Source organism: Mya arenaria, chromosome 14, assembly GCF_026914265.1.
Source record: "Mya arenaria isolate MELC-2E11 chromosome 14, ASM2691426v1".
Classification (NCBI taxonomy): Eukaryota; Metazoa; Mollusca; class Bivalvia; order Myida; family Myidae; genus Mya; species Mya arenaria.
This window is the reverse complement of record NC_069135.1, coordinates 48,421,719-48,439,455: the sequence shown is the minus strand read 5'-3', so window position 1 is coordinate 48,439,455 and position 17,737 is coordinate 48,421,719. Positions and strand designations below refer to the sequence as shown.

At 33.8% G+C, this 17,737-nt stretch overlaps 1 long non-coding RNA gene across 1 annotated transcript; it reads left to right on the top strand.

The window, feature by feature from the left end:
• The first annotated feature begins 693 nt into the window (after window positions 1-693).
• On the top strand, window positions 694-2,585 carry LOC128218361 (uncharacterized). Its single transcript, XR_008258359.1, has 3 exons — window positions 694-1,006; window positions 1,349-1,750; window positions 1,994-2,585. It is a non-coding gene; the product is annotated as an uncharacterized LOC128218361 (long non-coding RNA).
• Window positions 2,586-17,737: the final 15,152 nt, after the last annotated feature.

The window sequence follows — 17,737 nt, the reverse complement described above, 5'->3', positions numbered from 1 at the left end:
GACTTGTTAAAGATGCACTCTCAAAGCATTAAAAGCTGTAATCTTTGGCAGTTTTATTAGCAATTTACTGTGATCTTTGTGCTTGAATTGAAGGAATTTATACAAAAGTTAGCTAAATCTGAGTCAAATATCGTTTATGTCAAAACGGTCAATCTGTGAGAGTGCAGCTCTAAACAATTCAACCAGTCAATTCCCAGATGTGATGATACATAAACATTAATCTTCCTTGTACATGACATTTCTATGAAATATTGTCAATGTATGCCAACTTATGTTTAATTAAAGTAACTTCAAAACATAGCTTGTATTATTTCATAAAGGCATACATATTTATTATTTTGTTTCCCCTCAAAATTGTACCAGCGAGCCAAATATTGTCAAAATGTCAAACCTTTTAGATTGCCATCTTTATTTTGATGTGCATTTATTTTACTTAAAAATTACAATGCTGTATCTTAATTAAAATAACAAACCCACATTCATCAGAATTAAAGTTTATCCGGTCGTTCAATTGTTCACGTTCGAATTATAAATTCCAATGCACGGTTCACAGACATAATAACTTACTAATACTCGCCCATCAAAATAAAAAATTAAATAACAATTATATCTTACGATAATAAGCTAGCTCGTAGTCTTACCTCATAATTGACCTTACGACAGCGGCTTCTAAGCCACGCCCCCTGATATCAAGGGAGCGAACTCTGTCTATGTCCGTCAAACAAACGAGGAAGTAATGGCGTCTCGCGTCGTTTCGCTTTCCGATATTCCTGACAAATTATCATAAATGTGACATTACAATGCGAAAAAAATAGAAGTCAAAGGAATTTGTAACTGGCTGCTACATCGGAAGGCTCGATATATCTTTAGAAAATGACGATATCTAACATTTACGGGGTGAAATCTATCCAAGTCAGAGAAAATCGGATAGCCGCAATGTTGTCAACATTGACATCGATACAAAGGAAAAGCGTGTGTGTGACGCATACTGTAAATGCAAACAAGGGTAAGTTTAACTTTTAATAACACCGGTCCTTCTTACAGTATTGTTGAAACAAAGATTAAATCATCGCACAATATGAGTAAATCAAAAATGGCCCGAATGGGGAACCCGGAAATGACATTAAATAACAGTTACATGCCAGCTATACAGTATAACCTTGTATTCTATAGTATGAGCAGAAATGGTTTATTGGGGTTATGCATAAAAAGTTTCAGTTCTAAGCAATTGAACACTCCCCCATATGAATAATAATGTAATAGTTGACAAGTGACAATCGTGGGTGATACTAATCTGTAACTTTTGCATTGCTCAAACATTCACATGCTTTGATTTTTGTTCTTACAGAAATTGTGGAACATGTTCACACACTCTGGCTGTAAAAGTAGACCTGGGAGGAAAAGTGCCCCCGGTGTGGGGCTCGAACAACCACCAGAACACTAGCCCGGCGCTCTAACCAACTAAGCTGACCGGGCAGCTGGTTCTAACCCACACACACTACCCTCCCCCCATTTACCGGTTAAGGCTGGTGGAGGGTCTCCTGCTATTTACCGTTGACACCATTAAAGTATTCTGATTGATGGAGATAAGGAAGTCCCCTTATAATTGTCTTCAACAAGCCTACCGCCACAGGAGACCTAGCATAAGACCGGAAACCGCCCCCCCCCCCCACACACACATGATATTTGCCAGTCCAGGCAATGTCAACCGCAAGAGAAAACCAGTGATGACAAGTTTTACAAATAATCGGTAGGACCTATTTTAAAGCTTTTTATAATATTTAGTTTTACTTTGCTGTACAAAAGTAATGGACTATTTGTCCAGAGAAAAACAACAACCACAAAACATTAGCTATTATCTTGTCAATATTTCATTATGATATACATGTAGAAAGCAAACATCAAAGGCAGTAGCATTTACAGCTAGTATTAAAATATTTAACAATACATGTACCTGATTTATTTTAATATTGGCATCTTTTATTTATTTTAGGAAAGTGTGGTCTTTTGAAGAGAGTTCTTGAAGTTGTTCAGCATGTTGTTTTGATGGATTCTTGGAAGGATGTACCTCTATGATGATAGCTTCAGTTCTGGAGTATAACACCAGTTGTTGCATATTTAATATCAGATTTATTAAATACATTGTTGTTTTGCAAACATTACTTAAACTTTGATATTTCTTTGGTGTTTATGTATGATATTGTAGGTGAATATCTCTTTATTGCAATGGCAAATATATTTTAAAATATATAGCATTAGCAGAAGTTATTTTTCACTGTTAAAGCTGCACTTTCACAGATTGATCACTTTGACAACTTACACAGGATTCGATTGCATTTATCATATTTTGGCTCGGAGAAGTTTGCTTTGTGATTTATATATGAGGTCTTAATTTAAAGAATGCCAAAATAAGCCGATTCTGAGACAAAAAGTGTCAAACTAGAATTCTGTGAGAGTGCAACTTTAAGAATACTGTTAATCGAGTGTGCATGTGATCCGGACTCTGAACATTGGATGAACTATCATTAAATATTGTAGATTTACGTAAATGGCCCAAAATATAAGAATAACAATGAAAATATGTACATGTTTGACTTGTTCTTTATTCATAATAAGTCTAAGTCTTTAAAGCACATGTTTGGCAGAATCAAGTTCTAATGAACATAATAATTGATTTAAATATACAGTGAAATAAATTGTTTTATACAGGAAATAATACCTTAACGATTCAGACCGATCTGTTCTCGTTTTTTTTGGTGGCTCAAATATTTATCTGAGTTTTGGAGGAGGCCTAGCTGGTGTTAGCTGGTCAAATACAGTAGCTGCTTGAGGGTCAGTGTTTTCTTGATTGGATTTCCCGTCGACAAAGTGCTGATATGAAAATAAGAAATCTATGAAATGTGTCGGAATGACAGCTACAAAAGCCATTGTTTACATAGGAACCATTCGAGTAGATGAGATTCGGAAGCATGCGATGGTTCGGACAAAAATTTAGTTGTACGATATTTCCTGATTTACTTTGAAAGCAAAGCAGTTAATAAAAACTACATAACGGTATCAACAAAAATACCTCTTTCTTGAATGAAATCAATCGTGTCCATGTTGAACCTGATATTAAATGGCCATTAATGCCGATTTGACAACACACGCCAAAGCATAAATGTACGATGTTTATAGTTTAAAAATAGTAACACTTATTTAGGTCATGCACGGACAATTTCAGTATTAAATAAATTTTGAGCGGATTGAAATAAGTAGTTTTGTTCAAAAAAATACTTTTGAACAGACGTATAGATGGTTCGCCTTTGAACGATCTTTCAAAATTTCCAAGTTCAGCTGTTGATGAGGTCTTCCACAGAGTCTGATTCAGCACTTGCATTTTTCTAAATAACTCGCTGGTTTCGAATACGGAACGAATTGGAAGCCATCTTTAGTCGGCCTGGCTACCTTGTATCCGAATTAGAAGTGCCATGACAACACCTTTTTACCATAATACTTAAAAAGGCGAGGAATTGCCAGCGCATGTATATGACGGACTCTGGTCAGTTTGACGGACAAAATGGCGGATAGCAACACGGCTTATCAGCCCTACATTCTGATTGGCTGATAGGACCTGTCAATCAAATCCTGTCGTAAGGTCAATTGTTGGGTTATCTTCCTTGTTGCTATTTGGCTCCTGTAATGACACAGATGATATCGATTCTCGCGCTTTCTGCATCCCGCTGTTACGATTGGCTATTGATTATACGCTCTTGATTGGTTAAATGACCAGTAGCTAAATATTGGCAGAAACTTACGCATTTCTTGAAAATTTAAACAAAATACTAAAATTGTTTTATTTGTTATTAATATCATTATTATTATTATTATTATTATTATTATTATTATTATTATTAATGTAATTATTATTATTATTATTATTATTATTATTATTATTATTATTATTATTATTATTATTATACTTATTATTATTATTATTATTATTATTATTATTATTATTATTATTATTATTATTATTATTATAGTAAATTGAAATTATTATAGGCGCATAAATATGCATGGTAAAAAAGAAATAAAATAATGTTCTTTGGCTAAAAGCGTTTAGTACTAACGTTTTCTTTAATTTCTTTAATAACAGATGCCTCTTATTTTAGGTATGACCTCAGAGCGGATTTTATCAGCATTCTTCAAAACAGTTGTCAGAAATTGTTTAAATACAATAAGAAGTGAGATAAGGAAGCTGGCTATATATATATATATTTAGTTTTCATTATTTCAATTTATATTTAATTCGGTCATAAAATTTCCCGCAGTCTGTCGAATTAATTAAATTTTTTTAGAATTTGTGTGATATAGATGTATTTCGTATAGTTTTATGACCCTCTGGCCATGAGGTTTTTCATCATTTAGACATTTTTTATTACATCGGTTACATCGAAAATTTTCATCAAAAATCGAGTTTTCAGGTCGACATATGATCAGAGTTATGTAGTTACATTGAGTTACAGCACAGTTTTCGAAAAGTTTGAAAAAGTGTTTTTTTCTATCTGAAATAGCGGGTTACGCGGTTACATTGGTTACAACCGGTTACATCGGTTACATCGAAAATTTTCATCAAAAATCGAGTTTTCAGGTCGACTTGTGATTAGAGTTATGTCGTTACATTAGTTACAATGAGTTACCGCAAAGTTTTTGAAAAGTTTGAAAAAGTGTTTTTTTCTATCTCAAATATTGGGTTATGCGGTTACATTGGTTACAACTGGTTACTTCGGTTACATGAAATGGGTACATCGTTATGATCTTTCCAAATGAAACGTCCGCTTGCAGTTAGCCTGTGGAACACTTAATGGTGCTATTTTAGGAATGACGTGACGTTAACAATATATTTTGTGGGCTTGACATATTTAATAGTATCCTGATAGGTCCTTTTTTCGGTGTTTGCAGTCCATGGAATGCAATATATATCTCAAACAAACAATACCATGATGGGGCATCTGTTTAATAGTCATAGGGTATTCTAACATTCATGCATAAAACATGAAAATGGCACTTCAGTCACAAAGAGAAACGATTGTATTCTAGCAGTACACTGTACAAGAACAAGTTACTTTCACTATATAAACATTAACAAATTTAAGAGATATGTTTTTATATACCTGTTATGCGAAACTTCACCGTTTTAAGGTGTTTGGTGCGGGGGAAATGGGTTGATATGATCAAACACAACGTTGAGATAGCATTATCATTTTTTAAACATTTACGTTGGTGATGTTGTTGTTATTGTTTATGTTGTCGTTTATGTTGTCGTCGTTGTTGTTGTTGTTGTCCTTGTTGTTGGTGGTGCTGAGCTTATAAATTAAGCCCACGCCCTTAAATGGTTGTATTAGGACTTGACCCCGACACATTACAACGTGTGACTTAAAATCTGAAAAAGATAAAGCCAGATGAGGACTTTTAATTCCACCAGTGTACCCAAAATGCCGCGCTACTTGCGATGAATGGCATCTAGAGTGCTTACAGAGCTCTTAAACATTAACGAACATTTATACTGACATAAAAATTATGGATATAATATATCTCAACTGTTTATAAGAATAGCCTGTTCAGAATATGCAGCTACTTACTTAAAGAAGCTTATTTGCCTTTGTTGTTACATGTGTGCATACCTTGCCGATTTTGTCACGTTTTAAGGGGATTTAAACACACATGTGCATTGTGTATGAGGTGCGTTTATGAGCTGGGATCGCGCGTATTTTCGTACATACATAAACAGATAGTAACATAGACATACATAAACATAGATTTAAAATAAACATAGATTTAAAATGACAAAATGTCAGCACTGACACGGCCACTACAGAATCGTAACATTTAGTCCATCTCCGGCAAGTTCGTTAAATAGCCGTGACACTGCACACCTTTCTCTTGCCGACCTTCATGTTAAACCGGTGTTAAAATAATGCTACCCATTCGCCGAGATCTCATCCACATTTACAAATAAAATATCATTTTAAATCATAAAGGAAAAACAAACAATCAAACATACCTTATCATGATGTTATTTCTGTACTATTGTCATATATATTCTAAAACTTCTTTAACAATACTTCCATTGCGAAAAATAAATCATTTTATTTTTGGCACACATCTATTCAATGCAATTCAAATCATTTATTTGATAAAGGCCACCGGCCCAAAACAATCATTATGTACAAACATATACATATAAGACAAACACAGGTGAATGGTGAACCCTCATTAACCAGTTTGTGTGGCCTTAAATATAGAAAAAGAGGTCATTTCCCTTCTAATTTCTAATTTCAGTTGAAATAGAGAAAAAAAACATTAAAAAAACAATGTAATTACTATCAGAGAACTAGTTTTAACACTTAGAAGTCTAATTCCTGAAGTACATTGAAGGTTTGGCAATATCATATTTACACTGAAATTCTCTGAATCTCCCACTTTGGGTAGAGGTTTCTCGTGGGGGTTTTGAGTAGTACTCTGGACATAGTGCAATGAGTAGAGTACAATGAAACTATTAAGGTTATTCGGTACGCAATTTGCCGAATAATTTTTACACGCGATTTTGAGTAGAAAAAGAAGGAGCTTTGTAGGACCTTATTATGCACCAGTCAATTGTAGCCACGGCCCCCAGGAATAGCGAGGACTTTGACTTTCGGTCCAGCCAAGCCCGGGTAAAATCCCCGTCCTTCCGGGACGAACTGCTGGTAAAATCGCCGCCAAATGCCCCCGCACCCCAGGGAACCTAGCTAAGACCCATTCCCCGCAATTTTTGGATCGAAGATAAAACCACCGCATTCACCCGGCACGGCGGGGCCACTTGGAAGGTAAAAACACGGCCCATTTCCCCGGCTATCCCCGGTATACCCCTGGACCTGGGGGGGGGGAGGGCGTGGTTACAATTGACTAGTGCATTATTCCCAGATCATATTCTTCACATGTCTGGGGAAAATAGAATCGTATTCGTCACAGTTTCAAACTGTGACATATATGATTGACCAAAATGGTGGTAAACAAGATAATCATATATTCTTCATATATTTTATCGATGACATTGCTGTTTGATAAATTTGATAATAAAAATGTAATAATTGTTTTCTTAATAAAAAAAAAATAAACATAATAATAATGGTAACAACATCAACAACAACAATGATAATAAGTAGTAGTATGAGGAGGATCAGCAGCAGCAGGTGGTGCTGGTGGCGGCGGAGGCGGTAATATCAGCATCAGCAGCAGCAGCAGTAGTTGTAGCATATAGAGGGCTGGTTCGAGAAAGTTTGCGGGGTGCATATTGAAGGGCCATTATCACTACACGGCTTAACTGAGGTTAAAGTGCTAGTTGTAAATTACATATTTTTAATATATTGTTATAATACTATATTTTTATCTGTTCCGAACATGAATATTCTTTCAACAACAACAACAACCATTCTTAAAACTAAAATTTTCTCTTTTTTATAGTTGGATTGTGTCCGTTTCGTTAATGCTCGACCATATCAAGCAAGCTCGGAACAGAAAAATCTTTAAACCAAAGCTCTGCTGGCACTGCGGTATTCACTGCTTGCACGAAATTTAGCCTTTCAAAGCGTTGGAAGTACTTTTCCAGTACATATATCCATACCAACACAATTTACAACAACAACAGCAACAACCACAATGTCATATAATACCATTACTACGCATATGATCTGGGAAAAATAAGACCTTACAGAGCTTTCTGTATGCGGTAGGGGATAGAGGATGTTTTCTCATTTAATTTTCGCATAGAGTACAAATAAACACATAACATTTCTATGCATTTTTATCAATATGGTTAAGCACACACATGTTTTTGTTATAGAATTCTAAAAATATTATATACACTAAAAAATGTTATGGCTATTAGTGTCTTTTAATAATTGTTACGTTAAATTCAGTAGTTCCTATTTTTGTTGTGGGCTTCGTACTTATCATTTTAACGCTATTTGCTCTCTTATGTCAATTTAGATACATCATTTATGCGTTTCAGGAGAGATGCCTATTATTACACTTGGTTGAGTTTATATTAAAATTCATTAAAACAATACGGAGGTTGCAAATATTACTGTATTTGTTTTTAAATACTATTCCCAATAAAGCCTCACATTTATTGATTACGATGTTAATTGTTGTTGAAGCTATAAAATGATTTAATTTGTTCCACAACTGTTGTGTTTCAAAGCACAGCCAATATAAATGTTCTATGGATGGCAAAATGTACATAGTCTAAAAATCGACAAGTTTGAACTTAAAAAAGTAGTGTATTTGTTGGTGTTATTCCCAAAAGGAATTTGTAATAAAAACTACGTAAGGTGCTGTCAATTGTTGGTTCGTATATGTATATAACTACATATCCGTTTTCATTCCAAATGTTCATTCGCGCTTGCTAAGGTTTCTGTCCATTTTAATTTTTAAGTTGGTGTTAATGTTGTTTAAAGTAATATCAAGTATAGAAAATTGTTTGTTTTGATTGTACAACGTTTTCTTTGAATGATGTGTTGTTAGTATGGGTAATTCAATCTTTAGTAAGCTGTATCATCGTAGAATCATAGAGTTAACACACCCAATTTGTACACAATCGATGCGATTATATGTAGTATTGGCATAGTAAACATCATTTTATACAGAGTATATTAATTTTCTTGTATCAGTTCAATACAAAGAAATAAAATGATCGTAAAACATGAATTCTGTATACGTCGATTTTTCAACTGCTTGCAAAAACATATTATGAAATAGAAAATAATTCTCTTATGAATCATTTATTTTTTATTTGGAAGTCTTTATGTTCATTAATTTTGTTTTTAGTTGAACTAAATTGGAAATAGCATATAGAAGTATTTGATTTAACCGGATTCAATAAATTTTAATTTCGGGGCTCTGATGTATACTGCATTGCCATCTTACGTTCAGACGGAAACTCATAAATTTTGGTTTTCTTTTTAATGCAAAAATTGAATGTGATTGTTTCACTGCTAAACATTGAATTTATATTGTTTGCGAAAAGATATTGATAATTTCCTTGATATTTCTATATTTCTTTTACAATTAAAGATATGGAATTTAACTCATATTTATATATTTAGGTTGTCAGCTAAAATATACAATAGATGTATTTTTATTGCGCATTTCGTGTCACAAGGGCCATAAAAGGGGACAGGATATGCCTCGAACGTATAAGTTTGTGGGCGTGGCTACCTAATTATATCGCAATATGCCAGAATATTGCCTTCAGCCAATCAGAGAGAAGATTCAAAAGAGAAAGGTCTGCCAGATCGATTGGGGGAGTGGCTTACCAATCTCTTTAGTTTCCGACACATTTCAACTTAAACTTCAAGTTTTGTACTTATCGGATATCATTTAAAACCACATGTTTTATTCAAGTTTTATATAGAGCTTGAGCACATTCTAAGAATTTTGATACCAAACACGTCCCTTTAAGCTATAAAATGGCAAGTACTGCTTTTCATTCCGACTGGTAGATATGAATCAAATGAAATCTTGTAAAACTTGTGCATCATCATCGCGTCTAAATAAAATAATGGAGATTTGTATTGTTTGAAATGGCATCAATATACAAAAATAAAATCCTGAAGGTTTCAATTGCACTTGTGCTAGCAAACACGGTACAATGTTATACATTAATTAATATATAAATTAATTCTTTCGTTCGATCTTTCGTTTGTGTCAGCCGTCTGTCATTCATTCATCCATCCATCCATCCATCCATCCATCCATCCATCATCCATCCATCCATCCATCCATCCATCCATCAATCTTCATCCATTTATTCATACATTCGTTCATTCGTTCGTTTGTTCATTCATTCATTCATTCATTCGTTTTGTTCGTATCACTCACTCACTCACTCACTCACTCACTCACTCACTCACTCACTCACTCACTCACTCACTAACTCACTCACTCACTCACTCACTCACTCACTCACTCACTCACTCACTCACTCACTCACTCACTCACTCACTCACTCACTCACTCACTCACTCACTCACTCACTCACTCACTCACTCACTCACTCACTCACTCACTCACTCACTCACTCACTCACTCACTCACTCACTCACTCACTCACTCACTCACTCACTCACTCACTCACTCACTCACTCACTCACTCACTCACTCACTCACTCACTCACTCACTCACTCACTCACTCCAAAAAATAGAATGGTCAAATATCCACATGAAAACGTACTTGTATACAATTAATAATTGTATACTATTAATTTAAGTATTTATAACTTAATTCCTAAGACGAAATGCTTGGTACATATAAAATTACTTAGAATTCTTGTTATGATGACGTTTTGCGATTTCATTAACACAATAAATTTGTTTTTGCTAAATGGTTTTACAGTCGAAATCCTAATCCCAGATTGTATTGACATGGTGACATCTGCATATATGCCACCACTAATTGGGGCCATAAAACAGGACAAAGAAGATAGCCCAGGGCGATTTTCATTCAATGCCGAGTCGAAGGTCTGGTGATATCGACGGCCTTATATTATACATATTTGATTAAATCTACCAGCTGAAGAAGTGAAGACGGCTCTGAAAGGAATGCGATGGATTGCATTGCCCCACCCCCACCGCTCCCTCCCTCAGCACCTCCCCCCCCCCCCCGGATAAAACACCTCCAGCTCATTTTTGTATAGGTGAAAGAAAAAACTCATTTTTTTTTACAAGCGGACAAAGCACTGTCTAAGGGTTTTTAAAAGGATGGATGTAACTCTCCCTTATCAAAACACCCATTATACCAATTTGATGAATATTTTATTTTCTGTTTAACTTAAACTTGTTCAAAAATAACTCTTGTCCAATGTGTTAAAAACCCTAGGGGGTGTTTGTCCCCTTGTAAAAATGATGAGGGTTGTTTAGTCCACCTAAACAAAATGTGCGGGAGGTGCTTTGTCCCGGGGGGCAGGGGGGGGGGCGGTGTCCGGCTCCCGTAGAAAACAGGCGTTCAGTATACTCAATCAGGTACTTTACTATATATATATATATTATTTGTTTAAGTATTTAATGTATGGTTTATCGTCTCTAAACATATGTTGTACAAGTATAGGCATAATTAACAATTAAGAAAATTGTTGAACCGGAATTATTTATAAAATCGTCTATCATGTATAAACCCATGGGTTGTAAGCTAATATGCACACTTCTTCTTCTATTAGTGTATGAGACCGATGTTTCATGTTTAATTATAACCCACGGGGTTGCTATGCCACTCAATTAAAAAAACCATGACACGTCATTCTTTGGTACGGTAACGATCTTTGATAATAAATTGCTTTTTCCTGAAATGAGTATAAAGCAATAATAGTAAAATCTTCGTTTAAATACGAGAAAATGGCATGGATTGAGAAACCCCAATAATTGAGAAGATCCTTTAAAAAAAAAAAGATTCTTGATATAAAGAAACAAACACATTCAATAATTGTCTCATATACTATTTTGCTAAAATGTAGTTTATTATTATTATTATTATTATTATTATTATTATTATTATTATTATATTATTACTATTATTATTATTATTATTATTATTATTATTATTATTATTATTATTACCCGGGATTTACGAAAATGATTGATGTTGGTACAAACATAATTGATATTTTACTGGAATTAATCACTGCGCTTCTGACAACTTTTTCTCTTAAAAGTTCAAACGCTAGGCTATGTAACATATTATTTTGTGTTTTACGCGCTCTCAATGGATGCCCCAAAAAGCAAAACCGGTCTTAAACGGCGCGAAGACATGCATTATCAATGGGATTCGCGCGCCGTTTGAGACGGAGTATACAAAAATCCTGGCCCCAACTTCACTAACATTCTAAACCATAACAAGCTTAAGTAGCTTAAGTAGCTTATTTCATTAAACCATATTTTGTTCTAAATCTTGATTTTACTGTATAAAAATTAGGTTAACGTAATCGTAGTAGAGATAATTTCCTTTTCAAGTCCACAAACTTTTTATAATGTAAAACAAATTAAAACACAACAAATAATAGTCAGCTTAGCTTTATCCTGTCATAATAGTGTTCAAAATTGGAGCCAGATTAGTTGCATGATAGAGCCAAGATTAGCATATAGAAGTCCATAAACACACATCTTTTCTAATTTAATATATTTCAGCTACTATTTCTATCATCTAGTAATTGGGTACGAATTAGAATTGATGACGTTACAAAATAAACATATTAAAGTATCCGAAACTGTATATAAAATATATAGTATATACAGTAAATACTAAGTACATCAAACTTAGCTTGTTATTTCATCATGCCATTAGTAACTGTGTTCAATGATGATACCCATAATGTCCCTCATATAGTTTTGATATCATAGCTTAATGATATGTTAAATTTATGACCAAACACTATCAAATGTAAGGTTATTATTGCAGTATATAATTGTGTTCTTAAAATTTTCGGTTGTATACCTCTACCACATTCTTGCCCTTCTCATGAACATCTTAAAACCGTTTCAACTGATACAAAATAATACCGATGTAACCGGTTGTAACCAAGGTAACTGCGTAACCCGCTATTTGAGAAAGAAAAAAACACTTTTTCAAACTTTTCAAAATCTTTGCTGTAACTCATTGTAACTAATGTAACCGCATAACTCTGATCATATGTCGACCTGAAAACTCGATTTTTGATGTTAAACTTTATTTTTGTTCGATGTAACCGATGTAATCAGTTGTAACCAATGTAACCGCGTAACCCGCTATTTCAGAAAGAAAAAATCACTTTTTCAAACTTTTCAAAAAACTTTGCGGTAACTCATTGTAACTAATTTAACCGTATAACTCTGATCATATGTTGACCTGAAAACTCGATTTTTGATGAAAATTTTCGATGTAACCGATGTAACCAATTGTAACCAATGTAACCGCGTAACCCGCTATTTCAGAAAGAAAAAATCACTTTTCAAACTTTTCAAAAACTTTGCTGTAACTTATTGTAACTCATGTAACCGTATTACTCTTATCATATGTCGACCTGAAAACTCGATTTTTGATGAAATTTTTTGATGTAACCGATGTAACCAGTTGTAACCAATGTAATCGCGTAACCCGCTATTTCAGATAGAAAAAAACACTTTTTCAAACTTTTCAAAAATTGTGCTGTAACTTATTGTTACTAATATAACCGCATAACTCTGATCATATGTCGACCTGAAAACTCGATTTTTGATGAAAAAATTCAATGTAACCAATGTAACCAGTTGTAACTAACCCAATATTTGAGATAAAATAAAAACACCTTTTCAAACTTTTCAAAACCTGTGCTGTAACTCATTGTAACTAATGTAACCGCATAACTCTGATCATATGTCGACCTGAAAACTAGATTTTTTGTGGTTGAACTTTGGCTTTGTTTTCATTGCATGCAATATGTTCTATTTATTTGCCTGTAACCAATGTAACTATAACATGAGAATGGTTACAAAATTCGAAGCTCTCATTTTATGGGCCGATTTTGGGCGCTAATTGATCCATACATATATTTTTGCTAAAAATGCTATGCTAAAAATACGTGAAAGAAATAAAAACATATTTATATATACATTGCTAACTCCGTATATCCACGGGTACGGGGATAGATATCGAGCGAGCGAGCGAGCGAGCGAGCGAACGAACGAACGAACAAACGAACAAACGAACACACGAACTAACTAAAGAACGAACGAACGAACGAACGAACGAACGAACGAACAAACAAACAAACAAACAAACAAACACAAAACAAACACACATGTGAATAAATAAATAAATAAATAAATAAATAAATAAATAAATAAATAAATAAATAAATAAATAAATAAATATATAAATATATAAATAAATAAATAAATAGATAAATAAATAAATAAATATAAATAAATAAATAAATAAATAAATAAATAAATAAATAAATAAATAAATAAATAAATAAATAAATAAATAAATAAATCCAGCATGTTTATCTCACTTATCATTGTACTCAAACAATATATATTAATTGTGTCATCTGCTTTGATAAATGCTAATAAAATTTGATCATATCTAAGATAAGGCGTCAAAAGAGACCAATTACTTATTAAAAACAGCAAAATATGTAATTTCAAGTGTTCTTATTGCATGTTATTTAAATTGAACTAAGTTCTAATTTTTAAGTAGCCAGATTTGTTTTTATCTTAATTTTATTTAAAATGGCTCTAATTGTTAGCTTACTTTCCTCATAGTTTGATTCCTATTATGATCTTCCTTTTCATTGAAAGCAGTTAACTATTATCCTCCCATTGGTATGAGGGAGATGAAATAAAGATGCCCTTTACTGAATTTAGTGAAATAAGACTGCTGACAAAGCAGAGGAAGTCAAAATCAATGTAATTGTATTAATGTCAGTATTTTGGCTCTCCTTATTTGTCTTATCTTTCTCTCAATTATGAAGAACACATATGTAATAAATATATTGAAAAAAAACCGTATTGCACTACTTAAGTGCAGATTGTCGGAGGTCAAGGTGAATAGCAAAGGGAAACTGATAAGGCACGCCTTATTTTGATGCTCATTGGTCAGTCGGGTATTGGCCAGCTAGTTTGACTGACAGCCCGCGTCATGTCAATTAGTGACATGATCATTTGCTTATAAAAAACACATGGCCAGTGGGTCATAAAACTATACGAAATACAACGATAACACACACACACATTTTAAAACTTATTAATTCATTCGATATACTGCGGGATATTTTATTACCGAATTATATATATGTATATCCACCCCGTACACGTTGCGTGTTCGGGGTCCGTACAGTCATCCCGTACACGCTTCGTGTACGGGGTCCGTATATCCATCCCGTACACGTTGCGTGTACGGGGTATGTATATCCATCCCATACACGTTGCGTGAAAGGGGTCGGTATATACACCCCGTACACTCTGCGTGTATGGGGTACGTATATTCATCGTAAACGTTGCGTGTACGGGGTCCGTATATGCATCCCGTACACATTGCATGTACGGGGTCCGTATATTCATCCCGTACACGTTGCATGAACGGAGTCCGTATATCCATCCCGAACATGCGAGTGTACGGGCTCCGTTCATCCAATCATATATTTTTGCCAAAAAATACTATGCATAAAATATGTATTTCTTCAAAAATACGTAAAAGAAATAAAAATAAATGACAAATTTTATTCATATACATTGATAACTCCGTATATCCACGAGTACTGGAATGGATATACGGAAGTCCGTACAAGTGGTGTTCCGTATACGTATTAGTGTACGTTGGGTGTACTGGTCCGAACACGCTCGTATATTCAAGATGTACGGTGCCGTTCTTTCCCGTATGTTCAACCATTTTCCGCAGTGCTTGCAAGCACATGTTGTATGTCATGATGAACATTCATGGCAAATTTTTGCACACACTGTCAAAGGAATTTATCAATGCAGCACTTTTGTGTTGTGACAGAGATATACTTGTGGAAAATTCAAGTTCATAACCATGCCTCTGGTGACTCACCTTCATCTGCAAATGTTTCTGCAAAGTGGAAGGCAACTCTGAGCATGTGCAGTGGTGGCATAATTAACAAACAACCTATGTCCATAGCGTCCAAATGTAAAACTTTGGCTGCCTTTATAAGAAATATGCTGTTTTTTGTTAGTGACGCAGCTGACTATGAATATGTCTATGACGATCTTCAATCGGTACATAGTAAGCTGGCATCCCGACTCCCGGCCCAGTCTGGTCTATTTTTTCGGTCCAGCATAAGTGGGAGATGACGCTCAGTGTTATTACAGTGTTATTACATGTGTCTCTCAAGATGCGTAAGAAACGAAGTGGGAAAAGAAAACAATGATTGTTTTTTGGTGGCATAATTCTATACATAAGTTGATATATTATACTAGGAGCTATAAAGGCAGGTGCATGTGTCAGTTTCTGGCTAACCTGTGCATTTACAACTGGTTAACCACAAACAGCAAAGCCTGCACATAGTATAGAGTAGTAAATATGACAGACTCCTTGTATGCCTGCATTACTGAGAACTTGAACCAAACACAATTTTAGATTGACAAACAACCTGTGCATGAATTAATCTTTGAAAATCATCTATACATGCCTTAAAGTAAAAATATAAAATACATATATATATATGTAAGAATGATAAAATACTGGGATAAAGTCCATAATAGTAATACTACTATTAACAGCATCCGGTATAAGTTTGCAAATCCGGTTTAATTGCAACTTAGTTTTTTTATTATCTTAGATATCAACTTCAAAAGTGACACATAGAAAGTTTGGGCACTAAATAAGAAATATTTTAAGTAAAATTAAAAAAAAAAGTTTTAAGAAGTATGAAAATTTTAATTCCAAAATTGATTTCTCCCGTTGGCCACCAATTGGATTTTAGGTCCCCCGCGGGGTTTTGGCAAACTCCAATTGGAGAATTTTCCATATGAGCCGAAACGGGGGAAAAATCAGCAATTGGAAAAAAATCAAATATTACAATTTGGAACAGAAAATTACATTTCTATTTATGTTTGTAGTACTAGATTAATAAACATAATTAAAATCTAATAAATTATCAAAAATTTTGATCTTGTAAAAACGGCTCTCCAATTAGGGAAAATTCCAATTGGAGAATTCCACAGTCAATTTCTATTGATAAAAGCCACCAATTGGAGATCACAGAAGTTGATGATCACAGAAGTTGGAGGAATCACCAGTTGGAGATTTCCACTGTATAACATCTGCTGGGGAGAAATAAAGTTGGGATATATAAATGTCATGATATTATTGCTCATTAATTTAATATTGTAGATTATTCAAGAAAATAAGATGTTACCTGATTTCGAGTATTACATCGGTGTTTTCACTTGTAACGTTGTGTGCAATCTAAAAAAGTGATCTTATATACAACTGCGTCAGATTTGCGAATTATTTTTCCTTTTCTGAAGCCTTATGGTCCTAGATGCTCGAAAATATTAAATACTTTTAAAAAGAATATTTTCCCAATAATTTTCATTTCCTGGTGGGCTCAATTTGTGTCTTTCAGTTAATCGAATGGTTAGAGTACACCATCTTATATTGTCAATAGGTACATTAAACTATGTTGACTTAGTGACAAACTTCATTTGATCACTCCAATTTAAAGAAAAACAACTTTCTATATGTATCTTTTATCCTATGCAAAAGTGGCTTCTGTTTATTATTTCGTTTTCATCACTCACGGTATGTTATTTTTCTTGCCATATGAAATGGGTACATATTGTGTATGATAACACTATCACGAACCTATTATAGGTTAAATACTTATTTATATGTCAGTGATATTATTTATAAATGTTCTATAATATTGTGTATTGACTTAGAATTCATCCATTTCAAATGATTTTTTGAAAAGGAGCCATGTTCTCGAATCACTTATTGTCAGGGTTTAGGAGCTGTACTGTATATAAAAGCAGTGACGATATTCGTTTACACTCTTAAATTGTGTTCAGTTACATTGAACACCTGCCGTACTAACTGATAGTTCAACATTGATAAATAAGAAGTAAATATATCCAAATACTATTGCAAGGGGAATATATTTTGCAAAAGTGTATAGCCCTTCACGCAATTCATGATAGTTTAAAAACTCATGTCTTGAATGTCATTATCTTTGA